This window comes from Notothenia rossii, assembly GCF_949606895.1.
Source record: "Notothenia rossii genome assembly, chromosome: 10".
Lineage (NCBI taxonomy): Eukaryota > Metazoa > Chordata > Actinopteri > Perciformes > Nototheniidae > Notothenia > Notothenia rossii.
In genome coordinates, this window is record NC_136908.1 from 33,013,820 (window position 1) to 33,040,028 (window position 26,209).

The window sequence follows — 26,209 nt, forward strand, 5'->3', positions numbered from 1 at the left end:
GTATCAGCTTTATCAATGCCTACAGGGCCACTGTGTACTCAGAGAGGAGGAGGGGGTCTGACTCTATCGGGTGACCCTTCCCCTCTGCCAGAGTGTCCAACACGCTGTTGTGTGATGTCAGCAACATGTGACAAAAAATACACCTACCTGACCGTCCTCACACTGATTGTAGATGCACAGACTCTGTTGGGACTGACTTCAACAACGTGTCAACCGAGCAAACAGAGCAGAACAGTTTGGACCGGTGGGGTGACATCATGTTCTTCTCTGCTTGTCAGTTCTGATGCAGTGGTCCATTCAGAAAAGCAAAAAGCACTGCACCTGGCATCTTCTTTCTGCCCGCTTCGAGGTCTTGTCAATAAAAGTGCTGGTGACGTCACAGTAGAAATTGGAGGACTTTTTGGCTATGTCTGTAAAACGAAAATTATCATTCCAAAAAACACACAAGCGCGTTTTTTTTTATTGTTTCCAATGAGGAGAGAGGGTATGACCTGTCATGCCGTTTTTGTGCGGACACTCCGAGCGCTTGGAGACGAAAATATTTAAACTTTTCAGAGAAGCTCTGCTGACCTCACCCCAGATTTGAGAGAATCTTGGTTTTGTATCTTTCAGATGAAAATTATCATAATTACAAGAACAAAAGCCCATATCTTTGATCGGATCAGTTGGCAGACCCTGGATGTTGTCAAAGAGACAATAAGAAAAGCAGTGAGAGCGACCTTTTGACGAAATGCTGGGAGGAGTGCCCTTCCAGCGACTCTCTGCCAGAAAGATGCACTATATGGACACAGGGCTGTTAAACCCATAAACTACCAGGACGTCCTTATATGGTCAATGATGATCCTGATTATTAGTATTCTTTTATGTGAATATTTTGAGTCCAAAGAGTGGGGCCAAGATATTAACATTTCAACTTTAGCTTGTATCATTATTCCATACTTGTAAAAAAAAACATGTAAACCCGCAGTGATAGAGCCATGGAAACAGGCGGAATATTCTCAGGGTTAATCTCCACACAGCCTGAATATGTTTAAACCTGAAGTATCACATTATGTACAGTGGCATATGTGCGTTGAGCTGACTTTATAAAAAAGGTCCTTGCCACATTCCGAAAGGACAAACCAACGACAGATAACAGGAATAGAAAACACATGGTGAGCAGTTTCTATGTTTTAATCTAAAATGGAAGCCTGTATAAGGATTCCCAAATCTGTAGTTAATGCAACTTAACAACACCTGAGGCCTGGACTACGGATTTTCGCTTAGCGGGCTAACTTCAGGGATAACTCGGGCTTTCCGGTCCTACGACGCTGGTTCTCTTTTTAGCGGGCTAGATCTCCATGGTAATTTATGCTGTGCGGCTAGCCTGGGGGGTATACTACGAAGCAGGATTTTCGTTTAGCAAGATAACTTCTGGGATTTCCGGTCCTACGAAGCTGGTTCACTTTTTAGCCGACTCTAGATAACTTATTCTGAACGGCTAGCCTGCGCCGGAGCAGGATAGGTTCCAGGATAAGAGATCAACTCAGTGAAAGCACCGCCTGCTGACAGAGCTCAGCGTGCGGAGGAAATACAGTTTAAACTGCGGTTGCAGGAAAGATGGCCTGCCAAAATCTGTGTGAACATGAACATGTATAGAATATCACCTCCAATCTTCAGAGAAATCTGACTATTATAACATTAGCGTTAAGAAAGCTTAATTAAATATCTGCCACAACATAAGTAACCGGATCAAAGTAACATTAAGTACAGTCCGCGGCACTGTGAGTGCAGACGTCAATGTGTCCCATTATCATTCATATCATATCACATCATAATGTATCATATATCTCCTTATCTGAGTCAGCTTCTTGAGCCGTATCTGGCCGTGCAACACTGAAAGTGTCACATACTGTATACAGAAGTATTATTTTAAGCAACACATTAAGTTGACGAAACACTCTCGAGTCAAATGTAATTAAAGTCAGATCCACTCGTGTCTTAGGGGGCAGTGATATCATAAACCTGTTAATGTACGCATTCAAACACTTTTTCTTTTACCAGCTGTATTCACCTTGCAGGTGTAGCTATGTGGCTTTTATCCTGGATAAAGTGTTTAAGTCATGGATGTTTAAAGTTGAATTTCTTCATATTTGACTAATATTTTAGTTGACTTTTCATTCAGGAAGTATGACGCTGTGCTGTCAGTACGCTTCTCCATGTTTGTGATTGTTTGAATGCTCCAGATACCACCGCTTTTATGTGAACGCGCACCTAACTAGATCGGACACGGCTGGCTTGAGTAAATGAGTTGAGAGCCAGCGTTGTAGGACAGTTTAGCGAGAGCGGCTTTGTTTTGGATTAAGTCAACCGGATAACTCAAAACATATCCAGGATAGGTTGAAGGATTTTCGTTTAGCAAGATAACTTCTGGGATTTCCGGTACTACGAAGCTGGTTCACTTTTTAGTGGGCTAGATCTCCATGGTGACTTATCCTGGAACCTAGTCTGTGCTCTGAAGCAGGATAGGTTCCAGGATAAGAGATCAACTCAGCGAAAGCACCACGCCTGCTGACCAATCAGAGCTCAGTGTGCGGAGGAAATACAGTTTAAACTGCCGTTGCAGGAAAGAATGCCGGCCAAAATCACCGCTGTGTGAACGTGAAAATGAATAGAATATCACCTCCCATCTTCAGAGCAATCTGACTATTATAACTATTTTTATACTATTATGTTAAGAAAGCTTAATTACATATCTGCCACAACATAAGTAACCGGATCAAAGTAACATTACGTAGCCTACAGTCCGCGGCACTGTGAGTGCAGACGTCAATGTGTCCCATTATCATTCATAACACATCATATAACATGCATCATAATGGATCATATATTTCCTTATCTGAGTCAGCCGAGCCGTATGTGGCCGTGCAACACTCATAGTGTCACAGACTGTAGGCTATGCATAAGTATTATTTTAAGGAACACATTAAGTTGACAAAACACTCGAATCAAATGTAATTAAAGTCAGATCCACTCGCGTCTTAGACGTGGCAGTGATATCATAAAAATGTTAATGTACGCATTCAAACACTTTTTCTTTTACCAGCTGTATTCACTTTGCAGCTATGTTGCTTTTATCCTGGATAAAATGTTTAATTCATGGATGTTGAAAGTTTAACTTCTTCATATTTGTCTAATATTATATTTGACTTTTCATTCAGGAAGTATGACGCTGTGCTGTCAGTGCGCTTCTCCATGTTTTTGATTGGTCGAATGCTCCAGATACCACCCCTTTAATGTGAAAGCGCACCTAACTAGATAGGACACGGCTGGCTTGAGCGAACGAGTTGATAGCTAGCGTTGTAGGACAGTTTAGCGAGAGCGGCTTTGTTTTGGATTAAGTCAAACGGATAACTCAAAACATATCCAGGATAGGTTGAACTAGATTCATAGTATACCCCCCAGGTTAGGTTGCAGGCTAAAAGATCAACTCAGTGAAAACACTGGCTGCTGACCAATCAGAGCTCAGTGTGCAGAGTTTAAAGCGATCAAGTCATATTACAGGAGAAAGGAAATACAGAAAAACTGCCGTTGCAGGAAAGACGGCCAGCAAAAATCACCAACTGTGTGAACGTGAACATTAATAGAATATCACATCCCATCTTCAGAGCAATCTGACTATTATAACATTAGCGTTAAGAAAGCTTAATTAAATATCTGCCACAACATAAGTAACCGGATCAAAGTAACATTAAGTAGCCTACAGTCCGCGGCACTGTGAGTGCAGACGTCGATGTGTCCCATTATTTTCATATCATATCACATCATAATGTATCATATATTTCCTTATCTGAGTCAGCTTCTTGAGCCGTATCTGGCCGTGCAACACAGTGTCACATACTGTATGCAGAACTATTATTTTAAGCAACACATTAAGTTGATTAACCACTTGAGTCAAATGTAATTAAAGTCAGATCGTGTCTTAGTTGGGGCAGTGATATCATAAACCTGTTAATGTAAGGCAAGGCAAGTTTATTTATATAGTACTTTTTAACACAAGGCAATTCAAAGTGCCTTACAAAAAATGAAAGACATTAAGAAAATGTAAAATCAGTCATTAAAAAGAAAAGCTAATAAAATAAACATTAAAAGAAAAAATACATGGATAAAAGTTACAGTGCAGTCTAAGATATGAATAGTTCAATTAAAATCAGCGACAAAAAGAAAAGTCTTCAGCCTGGATTTAAACTTAGTAAGAGTTTTAGCGGACCTGCAGGTTTCTGGGAGTTTGTTCCAGATATTTGGAGCATAATAACTGAACGCTGCTTTACCATGTTTAGTTCTGACTCTGGGGACAGAAAGCTGACCCGTCCCTGAAGACCTTAGAGATCTGGATGGTTCATAATTTAGCAGGAGGTCAGAAAAATGTAATTTTGGGCCTAAACCATTCAGTGCTTTATAAACCAGCAGCAGTATTTTGAAATCTATTCTTTCACACACAGGAAGCCTGTGTAAAGACTTCAGAACAGGAGTGATGTGATCCACTTTCTTAGCGTTAGTGAGGACTCGAGCAGCAGCGTTCTGAATTAGCTGCAGCTTTCTAATAGATTTTTTAGTGAGACCCGTGAAGACACCATTGCAGTAGTCCAGTCTACTGAAGATAAAAGCATGGACAAGTTTTTCCAAATCCTGCTGTGACATTAGTCTTTTAATCCTAGATATGTTCTTTAGGTGATAGTAGGCTGATTTACTAACTGTTTTAATTTGACTGTTGAAACTCAGGTCAGAGTCCATGACTACACCTAGATTTCTGGCTTTATCTGTTGTTTTGAACGTTGTAGACTGAAGCTCAGGGCTGACTTCTAAACGTTCTGCCTTGGCTCCAAAAACCATTACCTCAGTTTTATAGTTGTTTAATTGGAGAAAGTTCTGACACATCCAGTCATTGATTTGTTCAATGCACTTACTCAGTGTTTGACTTGGAGCATAGTCTCCTGGCGAAATTGTTACGTAAATGTGTGTGTCATCTGCATAGCTATGGTAACTTATTTTGTTGTTCTTCATTATCTGAGCCAGTGGTAGCATGTAGACGTTAAGGAGAAGAGGCTCCAAGATGGAGCCTTGAGGTACCCCACATGTCATATTTGTCAACTCAGATGTTCATTTACCTACAGATGTAGCACTTCATTTCAGACTCCAGCTTACATCTTCCTGCCTACGACCTGCCTAAGACCAGTATCGAGGAATGTTAAGCCCTCCCACTATTTTCCAAGAGGGCGTTGCCAGATTTTCAATTTCAGGTTTTAACCAGGAGATGGCGCTTCCTTCACAAATGCAGAAAGACAAGTTTCATGGACTTTCAGTTGTGTTTTGAAGAGCATTTGAACACATCAATATGTTAGATCAACTAAAGTATATCTAATCTTGTAATTCAATAACATATAGTCTTTATATATTAAATAATCATAATAATAATGTAAATGTTTACATTGCACTTCTTTATTTGTTATTCTCATACTTTTACCTTTACAATCGTTTGCTTTAATATGCAGTATATCTTTTGTATATTATTGTGTTCGCTTCCTCCTGCTCCCTTTCGGACACATACTGTATGATTTATTATTATTATTATTAATATGAAGATAGTATTAAGATAAGATGTTACTTTATTGATTGAACATTTTAGTTTAGAATGTGCTGTCCCACCGTAATTCAGAAGGCTCACATGTCACATTCCGACCATTATTTAAAACAATAGGTGCTTTCACACCGTCAACAGTTTGATTTGTATAGAGTGAGCTCTGTGGCTGAATGGCCAGTGATTAGGTGTGGCACATTTATCATAGGTGAGCAGAGCTAACTGCCTGCCGTCAGATTTCATTTAAAAAACAGATCTGATTTTAAGACTATTTCTGTGCTCATAAAGAATGATAAGAATAAGAATAATGCGTTTTGAACTGGTTTCATTATTTAGTGAGTTTATTTAACACTAGAACCGCCAATCGGGTCAATTTGTGTGATGTGTGTTGTGTGTGTTTAATGTAACTTTTTTTCAATAAAATATTAAAGTCTCCCAGTCCGACTTTTCCTGAAAGTGTGTTATGTAGCACCCTATGTTGTTAAAAATTGCATTCTAATAGCGGGATTTGACGCTTTTTGGTAGGCCTATACAAAAACCTCTGGCGGTTCTAGTGTTAAGGTAATTAGGTACAGTAGAAGTCCTTTTTTATCAGTAACGAATTTAGCAGTTGAACATAAAAGTCAACTAACTGAGGGTCACTTGCAATGACAGTGTTGTGTCTAACTGTAAGCTTGTCACTCAGAGTTACCTACAGTTAATTTAGCTGCTGGAGAAGAAAGATCAGGGGGGGAGGGGGGGAGAGAGCTGTGGTTGATGGGCCATTAGTTGTGTAAATACACAGCTGAGAGCTGCCGTTTCATTCAGACTGTTTAAAAAATGGTAACAACGGACTATTTTTCTTAACGGATGCATGTCAATTTAAATCAATACTAACACTCATATTTTTTAAATCAATAAAAACATTTTCTAAATCCATAAAAGTATTTCAATTAATATTGGGAGTCATGTCGTTACTTTGTTGAGAATGTGGCCATGTAATAAGCGGGATAATTTGCAGCGACTTGTTCCTTATGGGGAAAAGAACACCCTTCATGCAGATCAAGATCCCTCCGCTACGCGTTGGGATCCTGATCTGCCGACGAGGCTCCATTAAAATATAAATATTGTTTAGTGAATTACTGAGTTTAGGCACGTTAATAACGTTTTAATGAAGTTGAATACAGTATATTCATATTTGTCAGTGATTTCATGTCAATTGTGTGTGTGTGTGTGTGTGTGTGTGTGTGTGTGTGTGTGTGTGTGTGTGTGTGTGTGTGTGTGTGTGTGTGTGTGTGTGTGTGTGTGTGTGTGTGTGTGTGTGTGTGTGTGTGTGTGTGTGTGTGTGTGTGTGTAGAGGTGTGTGTGGCTAAAACACTTTCATGAAGTGAAGGAGGTTTTCCTTCTATAAAACAGCTGTGGCAGCAGTGAGTGTCACGGACATGAATTCATAGATCAAGGCAGACTGGTGCACACACCCTCCTGTCCTGCAAGGTGACACGCCCGTTCTAAGCCATTTCCCTCACTCCTCACATCCCAAGCTGCATCCCCAGAAAGTGTATTATGTTGTTACATCGTTTCAGATGTTATGTTTCAGTTGTGCTCTGTTAAAAAGCCTCAGTCACCTTAATTCATGCAATAAAAACATCTCAAGTCAGCAACACTCAAAGCTAAATGTGCAATACCATTTTCAACTACGTTACTATTTATAATGTTATTGTTGTTACATCAGAAGATGTACATATTGGAATGATTTCGTAATTTACAGTAGGCTATTTTTTACAACGTGTGTTGGAAGGATTTATTAAATTACTATGAATATTGTCATTGTTGAAGGCTTTTAGAGAAGGGTGCATTATAAGCCTGAATTATATAACATTTTATACCTAAAAACATAAAAGCCACAATAAATAAATCACAATTATTCTTGTTCTTTTTACCTCCCGTATTGATTTCAACCCACCAGCTTTTATGGTGTTGTCACTAACTGTAAACTTGTCACTCAGAGTAACCTACAGTTAATTTAGTTCCTGGAGAAGAAAGATCAGGGGGGGAGGCGGAGAGAGAGCTGTGGTTGATGGGCCATTAGTTGTGTAAATACACAGCTGAGAGCTGCCGTTTCATTCAGACTGTTTAAAAGACGGTAACAACGGACTATTTTTCTCAGCGGATGCATGTCAATTTAAATCAATACATACAACTATTTTTTAAATCAATAAAAACATTTTCTAAATCCATAAAGGCATTTCCATTAATATTGGGAGTCATGTTGTTACTTTGTTGAGAATGTGGCCATGTAATACGCGGGATAATTTGCAGCGACTTGTTCCTTATGGGGAAAATAACACCCTTCATGCAGATCAAGATCCCTCCGCTACGCGTTGGGATCCTGATCTGCCAACGAGGCTCCATTAAAATATAAATATTTTTAGTGAATTACTGAGTTTAGGCACGTTAATAACGTTTTAAATAAGTTGAATACAGTATATTCATATTTGTCAGTGATTTCATGTCAATTTGGCGAACATAAACATAAATGATCGTGGTGAAGATTTTGATTAAATTAGGATTAAAAATCGAGAGCCGGGCTGCATTTCCTCCCGTTCGTTTTTTTCGACTAGAAAAACAATATTTTGTTAAATAACAACATGGTGATGTTTTGTAAATGATTACCTGTCTCTTATTTAGCACAGAGTATAATATCCGTGACATATGGATCTTAACAAAGTTCCGCTGTACATCCAGCGTACTGTATCTGACTTTATTTCACATGAGCTCCAGTGTGGAACCCCACTGCACCCCCTGGTGGATCAATGATCCATTGCAGCTGGCTTCATTATAATTACATTTATCTATCACGGGGGCGGTCTCAAGTCAAGCTGGAGGTTTTCCCTTGAGCGAGGGCAGATCACGTACCAATCACGGCCCTCGCGTTTCAAACTGTCTGAAATGAAGCGCTACATCTGTAAGTAACTATCTGGGGAAGTTGTGAGGTGGTGATATGTTTTTTTTAGGGCCGGGACTTTAACGCGTTAATTAAGATTAATTAATTACACAAAAATTAACGCGTTAAAAAAATTAACGCATTTTAATCGCACTTATTTTTGCACCGTGGAACTGGATGAGTTTCAGGGGTACCGATTATACTGGAGCACCAACTAACGTTCATGACTTCAGACAACAACAAACCACAATGAACAATAGTCAAACATGAACGAAGAAGCTGATGAGACCGCTTTGGTTGGCCCCGTGGACGGGACATTTTGTTTTAAAAAACGGACGGATGGAAGCGTCGATAAGAGCACGGTTGTTTGCAAATTATGCAAAAAGGAATTTGTATATCACCGCAGCACATCAAGCCTCAAGTATCACCTCAATGCAAAACATATAGCAGCTAGCGTGGAAGCTAGCATGGACGTTAGCCCGACTCGGAGTACAAGGACCCACACCCAATTCGCGTTGATCAAACAGTGGCCTATGCAAAAGAGAGATTTTATTTTTCATCAGGATATTGGAAGAATAGGAGGGATTGAGGTCAATCACTGGCACTTTTTTATTTTATTTTAAATAGTACAGTACACTTTATGTTGAACTATTTATGATGTTGTTGGTGCAACTGGCACTTTATGTTGAACTGTTTATTGTTTTGGCCAAGGTTATTGAGAGAGTTGGACTGAAATGTATTAAATTTTTAAATCAACTGTTGGTAAATCAACAAAGTCTGTTATGGCCTCTGAAGCAACAGAGAGATGTTTTCTAATAGTCAGGGTTTCCAATGTTCTGAATGTACTTGAAAGTATTGTGTTTTACTTAAAAAACAAAGTGTTATAGTTTACAGAAGGTCTACCTACCTATAGGCTACCTCAGTGGTCACCAACCTTTTTAAGCCCAAGATCACCGACCTCGGTCTAGGTGAAAGGCGAGATCTACCTATTGCAGAATTTAGTGAAAAAGACGGCACAGACAGTGCTTCCAATTTAAGGCCTTTTATATAGGCTAATTGCATCTGAATGACTGTTACAATGAAGGCTCCATGATTAGCTCACGGCATATAGGTAGGGGTAAAGTGCTATTTGTTTATGAGTGGGGGGCGGACCTCACCTCCTCTAGGGGGGTCCTCACCTCCTCTAGGTCCTCACCTCCTCTAGGGGGGTCTGGGGGGATGTCCCCCCGGGAAGATTTTTTTTTAAATATTGAAGTTGAAAGCATCAATCTGGTGCACTTTGAGAGCAACATGAAGAGATCTATGGATACCTCTCTCAGCACCCATATGAAACAGAACTGTAAACAGATTTTTGTTTTTCTTTATGGATATTTTACAAATCACTCCCCTTTTAAACTGTATTCTTGTTTTACTGCCAGATAGTATTTCATACCTGTTTTTCATGTATTCTCTTATTGTTTGTATAACTATAATGATCGTATGAAGGTGTGCCGTGGAAGTAATCTTTTAAATAATTTGTGACAAAACCGTTCTAAACACTCAAGAGTCCTTTAGCTCACCTGAGCCCCTCAGGGAGGACTCTCCTCCAGCTTGTTGTGGAAACAGCTCCTTATGTCCGTTAGTGCAGCTAGCTAACCAGATGCTAACATCACGGTCCCCGCTAGCACTGGTCCCACTCTCTCGCTCTCTCGCTCTCTCCCTCTCTCTCTATATATCACACTAAATGCGCTATTGCCACACACACACAGAGCCGAGCTTAAATGACACAAGCACACGTGTATTTCCATTCAACTCTCTGATTGGTCTGGTGACTTGCCTCTGTTGCATTCACTGAATACGGGAAATTGCAGTCCTGCCGTCCTCTCTTGTGTCATGATGAGGTTCACGTAAAGCACGGTTAATGTATTATATTATTGAGGTGTATCAAATATACGTCAATCAAGTGGCACCTGCTAACGGGGTGGTGGATGATAGGTTTACATCTAAAAACGTATTTTTCAAACATTATTATTTTAATTTGATTTTTCTTTCTTTTGTTACTTTTTTTTTTAACGGTCCGCGATCTACCCGCACCACACTCGCGATCGACCGGTCGATCGCGATCGACTGGTTGGCGACCACTGGGCTACCTGAATCTCTGAAATGTACTATATTCCTAAATATGCTATTGCTACACTTTATGGCAAAAATTGCACTTTTCTGTTGGTCTTGGTTAAGTACCACCTTGAAAAAAATAAACAATGTTTTGTTGCTTAAGCTTATGTATTCATTCATTATTCAATGGTATACTAAAATCCATGTGAAAAAAGTTGCTTCTCACTGTTCTCAGGTCAAATATTTATATGTGATTAAAAATGCGATTAATTTCGATTAATTAATTACAAAGCCTCTAATTAATTAGATTAATTTTTTTAATCGAGTCCCGGCCCTAGTGTTTTTGTTTTATCCTATTCACCTGCAATGCCTTGGTAACTGCATGCAAATTAGCGCATTTTAATTAGGCCTAGGATAGATTTTCTCTTTGCATCCAAAGATCTATTTCATAATGTTCTAAAGGCTTTCCATATACCAGTTACATGGACTGATCACAAACCCATCTACTGTTCTGTCACACTTAGGGCTGTGCCCACTAGATCTCCATGGCATTTTAACTCCCCACTGCTGCGTGAAGAAACATACAAGTCTCAGTTTGAGACTAACCTCAGCAAGTTTCTGGGGTTCAACAAGGGGTCAGTGTCTGACCCGAGATTTTTGTGGGAGGCAACAAAGGGCTTTACTAGAAGCAACACCACTCTGTACGCATCCACCCGAAACAAGGAACGTGCAGCTAAATTGGAAGCATTAGAACTAAAGTATGCTGCTCTCGATGCTAACTTATAACACCATTACAGCGATTCTGTTGCGCTCCAAAAAGACCTGATCAAAAAATAAATACATTTTCTCCTCAGACGCAGTTCAGAATTTCTTATGCACAGAACCAGACAGACTTACTACTTCCACTTCGCCAGACCTAGCCGCCTGCTGGCCTTGAAGCTTCGGACCAATTAAAATGTTGCTGATATTTTTATTGTTAAATCTATAGATGGCACTGTTCTAACCAATCCCAAGAGCGTGAATACCACCTTTGTTTCTTTCTACAAGGATCTGTACAGTTCGGAGAGTGGCTTTGTCCAATCTGCATGCAATGATTTTTTAAATAATATCCAAATGGAGTCTCTTTCTGTCAGTGACTCTGAAAATCTGAATGCCCCCATCATACACCACGAAATTGAGAAAGCAGTAAAGGACATGCCTTGTCGCCAGGTACAGATGGTATTCCACCCGAATTCTATCTCACCTTTTGGCCCTTGCTGGGCCCCTTGCTTGTAGAGATGATATTATTTTCTATTAAGGAGGGTTCATTTTTGAGAGACGTCAACACTGCCCTATTATCATTGCTTCTTAAAAAAGACAAGGATCCGACAGAGTGTACTAGTTACAGGCCCCTCTCAGTCTTAAACACTGACGTAAAGATCTATGCCAAAGTGCTGGCAAGGCGCCTTCAGTCTCACATGACGAATCTAGTACATAGCGATCAGAAAGGCTTTATCAAATCCAGGCTAGCCACTGACAATGCAAGGAGGCTATTACACATCATAGATGGGGCCCAACATCTACCTTCCCCAGCTACAGTTCTCTCACTTGATGCGATGAAGGCCTTCGACCGCCTAGAATGGCCTTTTTTGTGGTAGGTACTCGAGGCAATGGGCTGGCGCCCCTTTTATTGATATGGTCAAGGTGCTATATAAAAACCCAACAGCTATGGTGCTTACAGGCAAGGTATTCTCCCCATCTTTTGCTATCTCGAGAGGATCAAGGCAAGGCTGTCCGCTAAGCCCCTTGCTATTTGCGCTATCACTTGAGCCGCTATCACCATTCGTCAGTAACCCATGTTATCCCCAATCTCTATTAATGGTACGCATCATTATCTTTCGTTATATGCTGATGATGTGCTATTGTATTTGGGCAATGCTGTACAATGTATCCCAAGAATACTGCCTATTGTCGATCGATATGGTCAGCTTTCTGGGTTTAAGATAAATTGGCAAAAATCTGCTTTGATACCACTGAACCAGGCAATGATCAATGCACCTGTCCCCCATCTATCCCAGTTGTCAACACTTTTAGACTTTTTCCCTTCGATTCAGACAATAGTTGAACATAACTATGGTAACACGCTTCATCAAATCATTTCAGATTTGGATAGATGGTCCTCATTGCCTAACTCACTTCGCAGCCGTGTATCAATAATCAAGATGAACATTCTACCCAGATTTAATTTGTTTTGTTCAATTATCTTCCTCCACCAACTCAGTATTGGCTGCTGGGACAAAAATGTTGTTGCAAGGCAAACGCCCACGCATCAAGCTCTCTATAATGAAGCGTGAAAGACAGGCCAGGGGTTTGTCTCTCCCAAATGGTAAACACTATTATTGGGCCTTCACGCTTAGACCCTTATTAACCTGGCTCCAGTCGGAGACATCAGTGTCATGGCGGACCCTGAAAGAGAGTCTTGTGCATCCTTACACCCTTTAAGATCTTTTGTATTCTAATATTCCTATTGCTCAGTGTCGCTGCAGGTTCGGCCCCATTGTATCACAATTGCTGTCTGTCTGGAGGGCGGTAGAGAAACTATGTGGCTACCCCTATGCATGGAATCCATGTTCCCCATTATTTAACAATGCCAGATGGTTGATTGGTGGCCATCCCATTCAGTTTACTCAGTGTAAAGTGAGAGGGGTTCATATACTGGGGAACGTTTATGGAGCTGACGGTCTGCGCTTAGTACAGAATTTGATTTACATCGTTCCTCCTTTTTCTTTTATTTACTGTTGAGGTCGGCTTTAAGGGCTAGCGGTGTTCCATTGCAAAGTCCTCGATCACCACACCTGCTGCATGAAATGCTACACTACACTAGAGGTACAAGTGGCCAAACTTTACTGGTTCAATTCACAACACGCTTATAAACCACTGGCGTTAGAGGCGATATGGAGGGCCGATATCCCAGATCTGGATCCAGAGTTTGATTGGGATGAAGTCTGGTCCAATATACTAATAGCTTCTAGGAATTCTGACCACCAGCACATACATTAGAGTTTACCTTACGCCGAGGAAGCTTTGTTAAATGAAAATAATTGCTGATCGAAATGACGTGCACTCTATTGGTACTTATCTACATATGTTCTGGGAATGTCCGCCAGTGGCCAGATTCTGGGAGATGGTTGCCTCTAACCTTTCGGCGATATTTGAGACCAACGTGCCTCATTCACCTGTTACACTTATCCTAAACGACCTGTCCAACCTGGGTTTAACCCTGACCAAAAGGCGAGCACTATTAGCCGGGCTTACAGCAGCAAAAAAATAGGTTGAGATTCGCTGGAAGCCTCCCCATTGCCTTTCACGTAAGGTCTGGGTTCTAACATATCTAGACATAACGTATCTAGAAATATCGACAGCCCGGGTACATGGGGCGAAGGAGTCAACAATAGAGATGTGGACTTCGCTCATTGTGAACCTCAAAAGCATATTAGAATAACTATCTAATGGGGATGGTGATCTGGATGGGGGGGGGGGGGGGACGTCACTGGGTTTTGTTTTCTTTCTTTAGATTTGTTGTGCTGTTTTGTACTGTATTGCATTTGATGTTATTGATTGTACCATTTGTTTAATAAAAGAAAATGTCATCACAAAAAAAAAAAAAAGGAATTACTGAAAACATCTATAGTGGTTTCCTCCGTGAAACCAGTGCTTCCCCCGCTGTTCCTGTGATGAAGATCCTAATCTGAGTTATGCAGCCGTAGGCTTCTTTTAATTATAATTATACAGTTCTTATGTATGTGGGCTGGATTGTTGGATAAGCTGGTTTTGAAGAACAAAGCTTGACTTTGATCACTCCGCTGAAAAAGGTCCACGGCGAAGCGACTGTGATAACAGGCAGGGAGGTTTCATGGTTCCACAGAACAGGAAGTAGCTGCAGATACCTTCACACTGTCCCCTCAGCTTTTATCTCCTGATGTCTCTCTTCTTTTTCATTAAACAGAATATGGACATGCTTAATGTTGTTGTGCAATGACGGCTTTGATATGGTTTGAATTTGTCATGTGTTGATGACCTAATGACCTCATTGACATTTCTGTCATCAGGGGAAGGTAAAATATCAGTGTGGGAAGAAGTACTCAGATCCTTTACTTATGAGTACAAATACTATGGTCTTAAAATACTCCACTATAGGTAAACGTCCCGAATTCAAAATTGTATTTAAGTCAAAGTAAAAACTATTAGTATCAGACATTAAAAGTACTCATTCTGCACAATGGCCCATTTCACAAAAATTCAAAATACCTAAGTGTTATCAGATAAATGTACATCAAGTATCAAAAGTAAAAATACTGGTTGCAGAATGGATCCCACAGTATTATTTGTATGGTTATTCCTTGATCCTATTTTTAAACATGTAAGAGCATTTTAGTATTCTAGTATTGTAGTTCACCCCATAAAAACATGATGCATCAGATTCATGCCCATCATGTGAACAACGTGCTGTTCTTTTAATACTGTGAGCCATGTTCCTGCTCAGGTCTCTGACTACATGTTACTCAGCCCTCCACTTTAAAATATAACACACAGCAGTTTGCCATATATTGTCATTTATCCATTGTCCTTGGCGTTTCGCTTTTAAGGTTGTTTTGTATATTAAAATTTGGTGTGAATACTTAATTTTTTCATTCTTAATAGTTTTTTTTAATTCTTCTTTTATTATCTTTATATTTGTTGGCTTGAGTCTCTAAAGTAGGAGGGGTCGGCAACAGGAGGACCGCGGATCCGGACCCAGACGCCGACCTATATGGACCCGGACCTATAATCAATGCATTAATAGGGGATTTTTCGGCGCCTCCCGCTTTTATAACGCTGATTTGGGTGAGTTGTGCAATTCGTGGAGAACCAAAGAGTTTTCGTTTTGGGGGGGGGGGGGCTGCTGACGGACAACTTCTCACTTCAAAAAAGAAGAAGAAATCTAGACCGCAGAAATAATTAAACAAGCGAGTAGCCTACCTGTTTTTCCTGGCCAAGGACAGGTTCCTTGAACATAACTAGAGAGTAACGTGGTATATGTCCCGTCTGTATGAGGTTTGACTTGTGCCAAAGAACAGATAACTAAGCTAACTGAGCGGAGCACTGACGTGTCAACGTACGCCAACGCCTCCATCCATTTTGAATGGGTTGACGTACAATACAGGCGGCGTCACAACGTTGTCAGACGTCACGGCGACGTATCATAGGTGCGCCCAAAGTACGCGCTCACGTGGCGGCGGCGTAGCTTAGAAAGTCCTATCATATGATAAGCGTGTGAATGACATGCGTGTGCATTAGCGCGTGAATGACTTGAGTCTCGCCTCCGTAAGCATTGTATCTCTCAATCCAATTAAAAGCTTTATTAGCATGCATATTTACATACAGCATTGCCAAAGCTCTGTATATTTGCAACATCTATACAAAAAATAAGAAGAAGAAGGAAGAATTGTTTCTGTACAGGTTCAAAAGTCGGGCATTGTGTGAGGAAGTGCTGCTCTGTCTCCACAGCAGTTCATCCACACTGTTGGCATGATCGCTCCTCTTTGGTCGGTCTCTCTCTCGGAAAACTCTTCATTGTGGGTTTCTTCAGACTTCTATCGGGGCTCTGCTCATTTCCTCGTACAGCATTTTGTAACATGAGTCAAGCAGAACCTGGACATTTTTAAGCTTGACTATTTTTGCAAGAATCCATGCTTTTGGAAAGTACATCACCTTTTATTTTAAGATTCCTGTTCACCAGTAAATCCCTTGTAAATATGTATGTCAGATTTTCGGGATTGTGTAGCATTTGCTGTTTAGAGTTTAACGCTTCCCCTTTCTTTGCATTTCTGTATATTTCATACACTTGCAAATCAGGCAATATTTATTAAGATTGTGGCATGTTTTGCCGGTTTCTGGTCCCTGAGCCTGTTGGCTTTTTTGAATGTTGTAAATAACTTTTTTTACATTTGTTATTATCTGTTATAATATATAAAGTTATTTGTATTGCATAAAATGCAAGATGTTCTCTATCTCTCTTTGCTTGATATACTGACACATAACACCCATACACTACACACATTACCGATTAAACTGATATCACAATTTAGTTACTGAAATAAATATACTGTAATTGGAAAATAATCATGTGTGGTGTCCTTGTTTTGTCCGTCCTTGTAGGTAATTCAGTAATGGTTTGTGTGTAACACAGAAATAATACAGCATTGGATAGTGTTTCTCAAATGAAAATAAGGAAATAACGTTATGTATCAAGACTCAGTGCGAGTTATTACTTTCTTCCTTTACTTTGCATTCTTCAAAAATACACAGACATTGCAGCACATCATTTCAGGTCTTTGTACAGCCTTTCTCAGCAGTAGAGTGCAATGTGTTGGTGAACCTTTGTTTCCTCCTGACAGAAGCGCTCACTTAAAGGTATACTCAATTAAATTAGCATGACCTCAGTTACATATAGTATTGCCAAAGCTCTATATAGTTGCAACATCTATACAAAATATAAATATACAATACTCTCCCTTGTGGCCAAAGGCGGGCACAACTCTTGTCTTCAGATGTATGCCTGACTGCAGCAAAATGTAACACAGTGACTATTTTGTCAACTAAACATAAAACAATACATATTTAAATATATTCTTGTCTGTGGTTGTTTTTGCGTTCAGGGCATACAAGGGGTGTAACATTATTTTAATACCAAAACTATATTGAAATAGAGTCTCGCTTGAACAGCAACTGCGTAGCTGTAACATTACTGGGTTATTTGGTCAAAGTAAAGTAACTTCAGACGCAGACGTCATGTAGCTTCTCAGACGAGAGGGGTGGCGACGAGAGTGTCACGTTACTTCTCTCGCGGCATAGTCACGGCGATCGACACGTTAGTGAGCTCAGTGAGTTTGTTCTTTGGCACAAGTCACACCTCATACTTCTGAAATGAGTGCTGACGGAAAATAAAATAAAACAAAATACTATATGACAGTAACAAAAAAGTTGTTAAAAATAACAAGAATAGAGTTTAAAAGGGGAGTGATTTGTAAAATATCCCAAAAGAAAAATCTGCTTACAGTTCTGTTTCATATGGGTGTTGAAAGATGTATCCATAGATCTCTTAATTTTGCTCTCAAAGTGCACCAGATTGATGCTTTTAACTTCAATATTTAAAAAAAAATCTTCCCGGGGGAGCATGCCCCCGGACCCCCCTAGAGGAGGTTAGGATAGGATACTAAATACATTTGCACACATCTTCTGTCCATATCTTTCTGTTTTGGTGGTCATGCCACAACCATGCACATGCACGGCGAGTCATGGTAAGATATCTGGATTAAGAGGTTGCTTTTTATTTGCACAGAATGAAAGAAAGGCGAAATTAATGGGCTGTGATTTTAGTTTTTTTAAGCAAAGGTTGAGTTCAATAATTTGTACGACCCTCTTAGGATGTTGTAAAAATTGAAAGGAAAAAGGTTCCCCACCCCTGCTATAAATAATAATAAAAACCCTTGATTTATAATTTAACATCTCTGTCTCCTATTGATCTGAGTATATTATAAAGAATAGCCAGTTAATTGAAGCATTATAGCACAGGCCTTTGTCAGATGGTATATCACGCTGTTTTTCTTCTGCCTCGAATAGTTCTCTCTTTTTTCACCATACCTGTGTTTGCATCACTGTAACCAATGAGCACCTGCATGTGTATGAGAATGGCCCTGACACCATTTCAGCCCAGATTTACAAACTCCTTGCAGGACAAGCTCGAGCTCACTTCTCGCACTGACTTTAAAAAAAGTGAATGAGGGACTGCAATATAAGAGGGAAAGAAAGAGAAACTTTAAAACTGTTCAACTGTTATGATGTGTAAAGACTGATATTGTTCTATAATCGTCTGAAACTGTTAAGTCATGATGTGAAACGGTTAACAAAGAAAAAGAGAAACTCAAGCTGCTGCTACACTTTATTTTATTTATCTAAAGTTAAGCACTTTAAAAGATGCACATATTTTCAAAAGCTATTTTATTTATTTTCTCTATTTTATTTTTAAATGCAGCCCCAGAGGAACATTACACATATCTACAGTATTTACTGTATATCTGTATAGTTCAATGTTAATTGACAATAAATATTGTTGTTTTTGAATTGTACTTTCTTTATTTGATTGGCAGTCAGTTGTTGATTACATGCAGACGTTGATAAAGCTACAGGCTACTTCAATATATATCACACTAATTCATAAAGCAACTTAGACATTTTGATGTTCCGGACCTTTGCATGGGGAGATTTTCTCTAACTGGACCTCGTTGAATCTTTGTTGAATTTTCTTTTTTTTTGTTTTTGTTGGTCCTGTTGTGGAAAAGGTGAACCAACACTAGCTCTGTGAGTCTGGAGTGATAACTGCACAGCTGAAACACAGTTGTAGGATGGATGGAACAGAGACTGTCATCAGGATGTTATCATGATGTTCTCAGAAATGTTCGTCCTCTGAACACTCTTGGGCCTTAATGAGTCCAGCTGTAATTGGTCGGCTTGGGCTGTTGTTTCTGAGATGTTGAGAGTGAGGACAGTAGAAGAACATCTCTGTTATCCTCGGCAAACATTATGTTTGCTGTGGCTCTCTATAACAGTTAATATGTTGGCAACCACATGGAAACCAAATGAAAGAATGAGTTACTACGGTTCAGTGACGTGCGGTGAGGTTCATGGCTGGTGAGACAGTGACTCTTTCAGAGTCAGATTTACAAATATTATATTTTGACCTCAATCGAAATATTCTGTTATTTTCAAACGCTTTTTTAGTCTGATGCTATGATTCATTTTAAACAGACCTTTCAACAAAAGGATAACCAAAATCTAAATATTGGATTGTTCTCTCTTAGTAAGATCCCATTTTCATTACAATTGTGATCTTGACTTGAAGATGAAGTCCATTTGCCTATCCTTCTGGACAACAATCTCTATTGCTTTTTTGTAAAAGTCCTCCTTATCTTCCTCTAGTTTCAAAAGTCTAGCTTGTTGTTTGTATCTACCGTCTCTGCGTAGAATAACAGTAGCAACAAGAACCTGTGGGCTCACGTCAGGCCCGGCTCTAGGATGAAATTACTGAGGGGGCTGTTAAAAAATCAGAGGGGGCGATTTTTTTTTCACAACAACGAAGAATACTGGCAATGTAATGAATTGAGACACCAAGCTTTGTTCCTTTTCACTGATCTACAATATCTTTGCTTCTTTATTTTTATCCCGGATTTACCCCTCTCGTTCTGTTCTTTTCCTCTGATCTTTAATAATAGATAGCACATTATCAGATGGCTGTGTTAAGAATTCAGGCACTTAGGAGGTAGGACCTAGTGATGGCAGTTTGACACTGAAGCTTCGAACGGAGCTTCAACCCTGGACTTCCTATTCCATAGAAGCAGTGCTTCGAAGCTTGCTTCAAATCACGTGACATATGACGTCCGAAGCAGCAACTGCTTCAAATCACGTGACATGTGACGTCCGAACCAGCAACTGCTTCATTTCCTGAATGAATCAACTCACTGATTTGCGGTCCAATCACACGATTCAATGCACTGCCTCGTCTCGATTCTGACAGGTTGAAACAGGTTCAGATTTGAGCGCTTCAACAATTTATAACCGCTCTAAACAATGCGCAATGTGTGGGTTGTTGTCGTAGTTTGCGTTGTTGCTGTTGAGCTGTTGTTGGTATTGCATTTTAATTGGATCATTATAGAGCAAGCCAGGAAGAACAATAGGTCGTTCTGGCTCGTGAAACACTACGAAATGTGGAGAAGTGGTGAACAAAAAGACAATGAGTAATATAAAAACACTTCAATTGTATAAGGAATAGATAGCCCAGTGGATAGGGCCGGCGGTCGGGATGCGGCGATGTCCTCCGCGCAGCTGATTCAATGCCCGAAATAGTTAAACTTTTAATCATTGCTTTTCAACTTTAATAACTGATAAAAGGCCCTCTCCGCCCAAAAAAATGTCCAGCACTCTCTAGTCTCTTCTCAATAACCCAATACACACAATTATCAATCTTTAATTGCAAATAGAACATGATATTCAGTCTTAGTGTGTGTGTATTGAATCTTTTTCAAGGCAAAGATACGTTAAACCCACTGCAGCCTTGCACTTTGCCAGGAGAGGTCACTGTAACTGAAGCTTCGAGAAATTAACCTATTTCCAACACAATTGTCCAAGTGGTTCGATGCTTCATTCAAAGCTTAATTTTGCCATCACTAGTAGAACCCAATTGCACGACCCGGGAGACAGAGGTAAAGTATTGGTAAGATACTTTATTTTTCCAAATACAGCAACAAATGGTCACTAACTAATCTCAGGATGAGATGACAAAAAATGAGAACAAAAAAGAAAATCGCTCACGTGGTGAGGAACAAAACTTTTCACGATTTACAAAAGAGCATCGACCTGACCAAGGCAAAAGACAAGGAGCATAGACCTGACCACAGACAAAAACAAACTGACACTGAACACTGGGAGACAGGGGAATTTAAACACAGGGTAACAAGACACAGGTGGGAACAATCAGGGGTGGGGCTGACACTGATGAGCACAGGAGACACAGAAGGGGTGACAGGTGAAAACAATCAGGAAATTAGACACACCAGGGAAACTAACGACAGACAGGAAAACACAGGGAAAAGACCAGACAATACACAGGGAATAAAACATGACAAGGAGAAAAGCAAAACACCCACTAACAGACACACAAAACTAAAAACGTGACACAACACAAGAATCGTGACAGGCTGCACTTTGGTTAACAGACTAACATTGATTTCCTCCATTTATAAATGGACAGGCTCTGTAATTATACCAGTTTTAAAGGATATTTTTGGTTACTGTCCTATAGTATACATTGAAATGATTTCAAACCTGTTTATCCCTATACTTATAAAGGAGTGCCTTGGAAATATGTGTTTACATAAATTCTGACCAAACCGTTTGAGACCCACTGAGATAACTTAGACTAAAGTGAACTATCTAAACACTCAGAGTGCTTTAACTCACTGAGCTGTAGTCATCAGCCTCTCAGTCTGACTGGAGAGGACTCTCCCTCCACATTATTGTAGAAAACATCTTCTTCTTATATCCGTTAGAGCAGCTAGCACCAGATTCTAATAACAACAGCGCCGGTACCGGTGCACCCTCCCTCTCTCCCTCTCTCCCTCGCTCACTCGCATTTTGGCTGTGAGCTGCGGGCGCCAGATAAGCCAACATCCCCCATTTTCATCACTTACAGCGCCCATCGTACAGGGCAAATGAAACGTGTAACCGGGGTGAAAAGGGTGTTACATTTACTTAATTATGAATATTGTTACATCAAGGCCGAAAATTAGGATGAGCACGCCAACGGTCAAAAATGTTTTTTCCCTCCCAGAGCTATCAGCGCAGAGTCTCCCCAGATCTGGCGCCCTAGGCGAACATCTATGACGCCAGTGCTACGGGCCGGCCCTGAGTTCATATACAACTCGCAAATACCTTTCTCTCTCTCTCCTCTCTGCTCTCTCCTCTCTCCTCTCTTCTCTCTCTCCCTATGTTGGTACCAGTGGCGGACGGCCCATAGGGGCGCTAGGGGTGCCGCCCCCCCTCTTCCCACATGTTTGATTGTCATACAACATTAAAAATAAATAAAAAAATATATTTCCATAAAATATATTTTTTACATTTTTATTTTTATTTTTAAAGAACAAGGTAAATATTATATAGTTGGTATCAGTAAAATGTATAATCTACAATAAAATCTCGTTTAAAATTGTTTTACGATGTCTAAAGTTACTGATAAGTCACATGTTTCCTGCCTGGCCATAGCGTGTATCATTACCCTCTCTCGTCCGGGCGGTACAAAAGGAGCCCTCAGCCAGAGCAGCAGCAGCCAACAAGCTGACTGTTGCTATCTGTAAACTATGCCGCCGAAACTTTTCAGCCAATCAGCCTCGTCAGATCTGATGCTCAAAGGGCGCCCTTTGAGCGCCCTGGCCATGTGTCTGTGAGTTGTTTGGACTCGTATCCAAGGTGACGCTACAGTAGTTGTCTGCAGGTGTAGACTCCGGTGCTAGTGGATCGCCGGAGCTGTAGATTAACATTTACATGCTTATTGTAGTTGTAAGGGCAATGCCTGTAGCACCATGGAGCATATGTGTGAGTATTAATATTCATCCAGCTTTCGTCTCATTAGTATGCATGAAAAGTGACAGGTGCTGTGACAGGTCACATCTCTCCCTACTTATGCTAATGAGCTCATTCCCGCCTCCACTTTGATCAAGGTGTGAGATCTCAAGTAGGTGTGATATCCCAAGTAGGTGTGAGATCCGTCGATAGGAGGGGGGTGATGTGTATTCACAGGTGTGAAAAGCCCCCACTGTTGCGCCTTATGGTGTATAATAAAAAAAAATGCAATCACATTAGTATGCATAAAAGTGACAGGTGGGCCCGCCCCCAAGTGTGTGTGTGTGTGTGTGTGTGTGTGTGTGTGTGTGTGTGTGTGTGTGTGTGTGTGTGTGTGTGTGTGTGTGTGTGTGTGTGTGTGTGTGTGTGTGTGTGTGTGTGTGTGTGTGTGTGTGTGTGTGTGTGTGTGTGTGTGTGTGTGTGAGAGAGCCTGGCCCTGCCCCCTCCTCCCCCCTTCCTGCCATCTTATCACTAGACAGAGGGGGGAGGGGTTCTCTCTAAAACACAGTGTCTGTAAAGGTGGGGGAGACTGTCCCCCCCCTTCCTGCCATCTCTCTCTCTGTTTCTGCTGATGTGTAAAATATACAAAATAATGTTTTATATACTTACTCTCTTGTTAAAAGGTGATGAAGTTTGCAGCGTAACCCAGCCATCAGTGTTCTAGTTTTAAAGTTTTGCATACCTCAAAGTGTGTCTAAAAGTATCTTGGCAAGAGAAAAAAGCCAAAATCCGCCTAGGCCATTAAAAAGAAACAGAATTCCACGTTTTACAAATGAACAGACAGAAATGCAGACTTGACTACTTGGCAGTTGATTAAAGCAGATTTGTCCTTTTTCATCTCTCAAAGGTTTGGGTCCTGTTCAACACTGGGTACAGAAATATATTCAATATACAGTCATTTGTACGTAAAGATTTTTTAAGTTGTAAGCACTTAGAAATATACATTTGATTGCATTTAAAGTGGCTGTAGACAACTTATCATAATGAAGTAGTTGATTGCACAAATTTGTAATGGATGTAAAATAAAGGCGACATTAGCATTTAAATTGGCTCCCTATAAGACTTGCTTTCTCTATGAAATGATGTCTGGCTCTGAGTAGTGTTCTCCCTTTCACAATAAAAAGCCCAAACACAATACTTTCTGAATCACTGCAGGAAGTAATGTTCTAAAATGCAAATACAAATTGCTTGCAGTAGCTCCCAATTAGTTGAACAATTGGAAAACCGCAAGGACTGTGAAAACACCTACTGGCAAAGGATTGTGGATGCAAATTATGCAAAGAGGAAGAAAAAACATTCTATCTAAAGCTATATAACACAATCTATGTATTGACAGTATGAGTACAACAAAAACAGTATGCATGTTGATGCAAACGACGATGTTCAGTAAACGATCAATCAAAATCGAAGGATCCAATGTATTTTTAAATGGAGCAGAAATAGAACTAGTCTCCCAATTCAAGTATCTTGAACAGGGAGTGTGATATTGGACTCGCACTTGAGTTTTTAAGAAACATATCCAGAAAGTATCCAATACCATTAAATTCAACTTGCAACATTTTAAACAAATTAGACCTTTTCTTAACTGTCAATGCTGCAAAGTCATACCTCCACTGTATGATTCTATCCCAATTTGAATACTGTTTTACAAACTGGTCGTTTGCTTGTGCCACACACACCTGAAACCCATAGAACAGCTGTTCAAGAGAGCTATCCAGGTGTTTGACAGAAAGCCACAGTCATACCACCACTGTACCATCCTTGAAAATCACAATTTCTTGAGTTTTTGACAATTTTAAGTATTTTAAAATTATGTTTTTTTTAAATAATATTTACATTGGCTGGCCCCCCTCCCCTTGGGGGAATTCATCCACAGAAAACACACTGGACGCAGCACTAGGTCAGAAACCAGAGGAGACTGTGAAGTCCACCACAGACGGACCACCTTTGGACAAAATGTCCTCTCCATTAAAGGCAGCTCATTGTGGAATAGCCCCCCAACTGAGATACGGGATTGTCCCACTCTCAATAGTTTTAAAGGTCAACTTAAAGAATGGTTGAGCAACAAACAGACGTGTAATCACCGCTAAATAAATGCACTTTAACACAGGGGTATCTCCTCTTGCACTTTATGTAGCGCTTTTATCTTATCTTGCACTTTATATATCATAGCTGCTACATTGTACTGCCATGTGGTAAATGCTTGTGTGCTGCTCATGCTCTTTCTGCATATCATGTATTTATTTTTGCTGTATATATAAATGTCATGTTCTTATATGCTGTATGTGACGGGACTACAGATGGAAATTAGCTCAAAGCTAAAATCCGGCTCATTTACACTTGTAGGCATTATTTTTGTTTTAAAGTGTTCATCAATGTGCACTACGGTGGCCCTGAAGAAAATTAAACATTAAAATATGTCAAGGGGAGAACACTGAGGCATGAACTCAATTGCACGACTCAAAACTCAGACTCAGATAGCGTTTCAAAATAAAGACTTTACTGGAATTTGCACAGTAATAAAACAAGGAAAACAAAACCACTCTTTCGAGGAAAACTATAATGCGATCTATAGCATAGGTCCGTGAAAGGTCCGTGAAAAGGTCCGTGAGGTAAGCCGATACGTGGTCTTCGTGAGACAACGAACTGACAATTAACAGGAGGGAGCTAACACAATATATACACAGGTAAAGGGGACACAGTTGGAAACAATCAGGGCGGGGAAAATAATCAAGGACGCAGGAGACAGAAAAGGGGCGGGGAGCGTGGAGGCCTGAAATGAGAGGAAGAAATAATTAAGGGTATAGACATAAAACACAAGACAAAGGGACATGACAACTCTAACATAAAGAATAAACTTTCACAATAAGTTTCTTGGACATGACAGTACCCCCCCTTCTAGGGACGGCTCCTGACGGCCCAGGCTCCTCTGAGTTGAGGCGGTCAAAATCCTCAATGAGGCTTTTGTCCACGATGAAGCGGGAAGGAATCCATTGCCGCTCCTCAGGACCATAACCCTTCCAGTCAACCAGTAACTGTCGCCCTCTACCCCTTTTCCGACTAGCCAATAGTGACTTGACCGTGTAAACCGGACCTCCATCGATCATCCGGGGGGGCGGGGGGGGTTTGACGGTGGGAACCATAGCGCTCTCCTTCAATGGTTTTAATTTCCCTACATGGAAGGTGGGATGTACCTTCATGGCCCTGGGAAGCCGTAGTCTCACTGAGACTGGGTTTATGACCTTGGTGATGGGAAAAGGACCCACAAACCGGGGAGCCAGTTTTCGGGAGAGTACGTGGAGGGGAAGGTCTCGTGTAGAGAGCCAGACTTTTTGGCCTGGCTGGTATACAGGGGCTGGTCGGCGTTTTCGGTCTGCTGCTCT

At 40.5% G+C, this 26,209-nt stretch overlaps 1 protein-coding gene across 1 annotated transcript in view; it reads left to right on the forward strand.

Annotated features, from left to right (window-relative positions):
- The window catches only part of LOC307022751 (glutamate receptor ionotropic, kainate 5-like), a gene marked incomplete at its 3' end in the record, with an annotated part of 608,764 nt that overhangs the window by 79,343 nt on the left and 503,212 nt on the right, over positions 1–26,209 (forward strand). The gene's annotated exons all lie outside the window — the stretch shown is intronic.